Below are 5,395 nucleotides of genomic sequence, written 5' to 3'. Positions count from 1 at the left end.
CCAGGATGGTCTCGATCTCCTGACCTCGTGATCCGCCCGTCTCAGCCTCCCAAAGTGCTGGGATTACAGGCTTGAGCCACTGCGCCCGGCTTGTATTAACCAGTTTTAACCGTATAGTTAGTTCAGTAGTGTTAAGTACATTCACACTGCTGTGTAACCAATCTCCAGAACTTTTCTCATCTTGCAAAACTGGAACTCTATACTCCTTAAACAACTTCCTACTTTCCCCTCCTCACAGCCCTGGCAACCAGCAATCTACTTTCTGTCTGCACAAATTGGACTTCTCCAGGTATCTCATGTAAGTGGGATCATAGAGTACTTGTCTTTTTGACTGGTTTATTTCACTTAGCATAATGTCTTTCAGGTCCATTAGAGTGGTGGCGTGTCAGGATTTCCCCTCTGAAGGCGGAGTCAGGTTTCATTGCGTGTATATACCGCACTTCGCCTGCTCATCCATCCGCCGAGGGACACTTCGGTTGCTTCCACCTTCTGCCTGGTGTGAATAATGTTGCTATGAACATGTTGTGCAAATATCGCTTCGAGACCTTGCTTTCAATTATTTTGGATATATACCCATAAGTGGAATTGCTGGGTCAAATGGTAATTCGATTTTTAACTTTTGAGGAACCGCCATACCACTTTCCATAGTAGCTGCACCGTTTCTCATTGCCACCTACAGTCCACAAGGGTTCCAATTTCTCCACCTCCTCACCAACACTTATTATTTGGGGGACTTTTGCTGATAACAGCCTTCCTAACAGGCATGAGGTAGCATCTCACTGTCCATTTGATCTTTAAAATTATGACTATTCTTGAGACATTTTTGTAAATTTTACCAATCAGTGTAAAAACAAATTTCAGTCCAGTTTTTCTTCAAATTTTGTTTTATTCTGAATAAGAGGAAACAAATTAGGCTTCAAAAAGCTAGTTTTCTTCTTTTTTTAGTCTTAACTGGATATTTATATTGGTCCAAGACAGGAAGAAAACCTATTAAATTACCCCAGAAATATGCAGGAATGCATTATGTATGATCTCAATTGGTAAGACTTAAGTTTTCTTAATTTTTATGTTTTATTTGTTTGTTTGTTTTGAGACGGAGTTTTGCTCTGTTGCCCAGGCTGGAGTGCAATGGTGCCACCTAAGCTCACTGCAACCTCCATCTCCCACGTTCAAGCGATTCTCCTGCCTCAGCCTCCAGAGTAGCTAGGATTACAGGCACCCACCACCACACCCATCTGATTTTTGTATTTTTAGTAGAGACAGGGTTTCACCATGCTGGCCAGGCTGGTTTCAAACTCCTGACCTCAAGTGATCCACCTGCCTCTGCCTCCCAAAGTGCTGGGATTACAGGTTTTCTTTGATGCTAAGCATCATTCCTCAGCATTCCTTTGATGCTAAGCACTGTGGTAGGTGCTGGGGATGTAAAAATGAATAACGAAACACTGTCCCCATTGCATTGTGAAACATTGGGGTATAATTATCCCCACTTCACATCTGAGGAACCTGAAGCTACTTAGGTTTAGCATCTCAGCTAAGATCAGATAATTAGACCTTGGGGAAGACAGAATTCAAATTCAAGGCTTACTTCAAAGCTCAACCTTCGTGCTGTCCCACAGACTACACTCTATACTATCAACAGCTACTCTGAGGCTAGGTGCGGTGGCTCATGCCTGTAATCCCAGCACTTTGGGAGGCCGAGGGAGGCAGGTCACTTGAGCTCAAGAGTTTGAGATCAGCCTAGCCAACACGGCGAAACCCTGTCTCTACAAATTTGAAAAATTAGTCGGGCATGGTGGCTTGCGCCTGTAATCCCAGCTACTTGAGAGGCTGAGGTGGGGGGATCGCTTGAGCCCAGGAGGTCAAGGCTGTAGTGAGCTGTGATGGCGCCACTACATTCCTGGGCAACAGAGCAAGACCTGTCTCAAAATAAAAGAAAAAAAAAAAAAAAAAACGTTATTTAAGGGAACCCTTTTTATAAAGTAATAGGCACCTGTAATTTCTGTTTTTTACTTTGTATTTCCAAATGTTGGGTTTTCAAAAGAGTGGCACAATGAAGGAAATCAAAAACCAAACAACAAATCTTGTAAAACCTTTTCCATCTAGGAGGTGATAATTGAATTAGAGGCACTTTATCAAGCAATGTTATCAAAGCATGCAAAGTAACAAAGAATATTTTAATACAGGCCGGGCGCGGTGGCTCAAGCCTGTAATCCCAGCACTTTGGGAGGCCGAGACGGGCGGATCACGAGGTCAGGAGATCGAGACCATCCTGGCGAACACGGTGAAACCTCGTCTCTACTAAAAATACAAAAACTAGCCGGGCGAGGTGGCGGGCACCTGTAGTCCCAGCTACTTGGGAGGCTGAGGCAGGAGAATGGCCTAAACCCGGAAGGCGTAACTTGCAGTGAGCTGAGATCCGGCCACTGCACCACAGGCCGGGATGACAGAGCGAGACTCCGCCTCAAAAAAAAAAAAAAAAAAAAATTTGGTACCCAAAAAAAAAAAAATTAAAAAAAAAAATAAAACTTCAAAAATATTCTTTCTTATCCCATTTCAAACATTATTCTTTCAGTTAAAAAAGTGGTTTTAAAAATAATTTGGTTCTAAAATTTTAACTTTTAGCTAATATAATTCTGTATAATTTTTAATCTATGAAAAAATGAACTATACTGTATGAAAGCAAAAAATGCCACAAATAACTATAACAACTTCAACGTACATAATCTTAGAGAAAAGTTTTATGAGCACAATAGCTCCTTCGAATTTAGGTAATTTTTCTTATCAATATTCTCAATACTTCTATCAAAGTTAATTTCTAAATGTTGAAGAAGAGTGGATAGGATGAGTATCCTGAAACTTAATCCCCTTTTAGAACTTTTAGAAATCTCAATGTTAAAGATGAACTATTTAAAACATATGTGTATTTCTACAATGAGGTTTTTTGTAGTTGTTTCTTAAAGACATGCTAGTGAATACCGTGGCATTGTGAAACAAAATGTTTTGTTGAGCCAGATGTACCTTACTGGTAAAGCAGAGGGAAAAAGAGACCTAAAACGAGTTTTGTGTACTTTCAGGTATAGAATAAGTTTGAGGGAAATAGCTAGGAATGCTTTGGTTAAAACATAAGCTGTCTTCGACTAATTCAAATGTTCTGAATTTAACAAATATTTATTGATTACCTACCATGTTCCAAGCACTCTGCACAACACTCAGTATTAACAGATCAGAAATGGTTCCAGACCTTTTGGAACTTACAGGGTAATGAACACATCCTTCAAAATTATCCTTTCTTTTGTGTGATTCCATGGTCATCAAATACAAATTCACACTACCCAAAGCTTAGTACCCATAAAACAGTATATTACATTACCAAAATCAGCCTGCGGGTCAATGTATATACCCCTATTTAAATTAATAAATCATTCAAGCTTGCATATCAGTCTTTTATGAGTTTAGTTGAGTGAATCCTCAAAACTTAAATCAATTCTGATTAATTGGTTAGATGTAATGTCTGAAAATTCAAAATACAGTAGCTGACAATCAAATATAGTAATGGACTATTTCCATAAAAAGATCTTATCACCAAAGTGAGTCTCTACTTAGCTTATCCTCTGACAAAATGCCTTTATTTCATAATACCCTTCAAACTGCAATTAGTTAATCCATAAAACTGTTAACAATTAATGAGATATAGCATATGAGTGCTTCTCGAACTTTTTTTTTTTTTTTTTTGAGACGGAGTCTTACTCTATCGCCAGGCTGGAGTGCAGTGGCGCGATCTTGGCTCACTGCAGCCTCCGCCTCCCCAGTTCTCCTGTCTCCTGAAGCGATTCTCCTGTCTCAGCCTCCCGAGTAGCTGGGACTACAGGGCGTGCCACCATGCCCGGCCTTCTCGAACTTTAATGTACATACAAATCACCTACAGACATGTTAAAATGAAGACGGATTCACTAGGTCGGGGACAGCCAGTGATGTCCAGGCTGCTGTCCACGGACTACAAGGATACACACCTAGCACCGTGGTTGGAACCGAGACTACTCAGCCAACTATTCCCTCCGATTTGTATATATCTCATCTCCCTCCGATTTGTATATATCTCATCTCCCTTACTGATCTCACCTTCCTTGGAAGCAAAGACAATGTCTTTTTCATCTTTGTATCTTTCAAAGTTCTAAGTAGAATGAATGCCTTATCTACATAATGGCATTAAATACATGTATTCTGAATGAATGGCATCCACCTTTTAACAGTGATCATTTCTTCTATGAGTTATCGACAGAATTGTTTCTCTGAATTTATTTTAAACAGAAAAATATTGTTCGAAAGCTGAAAAATCAGGAAAACTCTCAATTTTTAAAAACCGATAAATACTGTATTTGTACCATACTCCAGTGCGTTTTTTCTCATGCTGACCTAACTTTAAGAAAATAAATATCTATAATTACCTGCTAGTTTATCTCCTAATGGTTTTCCCTTTTTTTTTTTTTTTTTTGGTAAATAAAAATAAGCCATCAATTTTTCAGGGAAAGTTTTAAAACTACCCTTTTCTTTGTATGCAAGGGCATCTTTGTAAAGGTAATACCTATAAAATAATCCTGGCTTCTCAGATTAATATGATATGAAAATCACAGTATCCTTGTTATCAATAGGTAGACCATTGGCACAGTTGTGTGTCTTCGCCGATTTTCTGTGATCACCGGAACAAGTGACTAAATATCTCAGTGTTCGTTTCTTCCCTTGTAAATATTAGCTGTTAACCTGACCACACTTGGTTCTGTGCAGAGAAAAATGGTTTGAGAGGGTGTTTTGAGCACTCCAGAAAGAAAACAAAGAAGGAATATTTTCAATTCCTGCTTGTTTACCTTTACTGTTTTATGGCTTTTTGGATATTTTTGGGTGACTTTGCCAACTACCAAACACAATTATTTTTGAGTACCCAAGGGCATGGTAACCAAGGATCGGGTTTTAATCGTACCATTAATCACACCAAGAATTGAAAACAACATGAAAGGTCTTGCAAATAAACGTAACCACTTTTTGGTGTCTCCGCACAGGCAACACATCGATGCCTCTGATCTGGCGACCATAAGCCTCGAAGCGCAGTCCCGCCTCTGCAGGCGGCCACCGCGCGGGGCTGGGGGGTCCCCCGGGGACCGCGAGCGGTTCCAAAGTCTCCGCCAGATTTTGGTTTTCATCTTTATTAAAACGGCTGTTTGGGTGTGTGTCTTTTTTTCCTTTTTTTTAAGACAAGACACCATGCCAGTTGCGCGACGCAAGCCGGCCGCGGGCGGGCACTTCGGAGCACCGGGAAGCTCAGGGGCAGCGGCTGTGACCTCCAGACCGTCCTCCTGCGTCCTCATTAAGGAGGCAAAATGGTGGCCGCGAACGCCATCAG

At 40.5% G+C, this 5,395-nt stretch overlaps 1 protein-coding gene across 1 annotated transcript in view; it reads right to left on the bottom strand.

Annotated features, from left to right (window-relative positions):
- EFCAB2 (EF-hand calcium binding domain 2) overlaps positions 1-5,395 on the bottom strand; it is a 142,190-nt gene that overhangs the window by 135,593 nt on the left and 1,202 nt on the right. The gene's annotated exons all lie outside the window — the stretch shown is intronic.

The sequence above is a fragment of the Colobus angolensis genome, unplaced genomic scaffold, assembly GCF_000951035.1.
Source record: "Colobus angolensis palliatus isolate OR3802 unplaced genomic scaffold, Cang.pa_1.0 Scaffold40, whole genome shotgun sequence".
Taxonomy (NCBI): Eukaryota; Metazoa; Chordata; class Mammalia; order Primates; family Cercopithecidae; genus Colobus; species Colobus angolensis.
The sequence above is the reverse complement of the archived record's forward strand: the minus strand, read 5'-3'. Positions and strand labels throughout refer to the sequence as shown.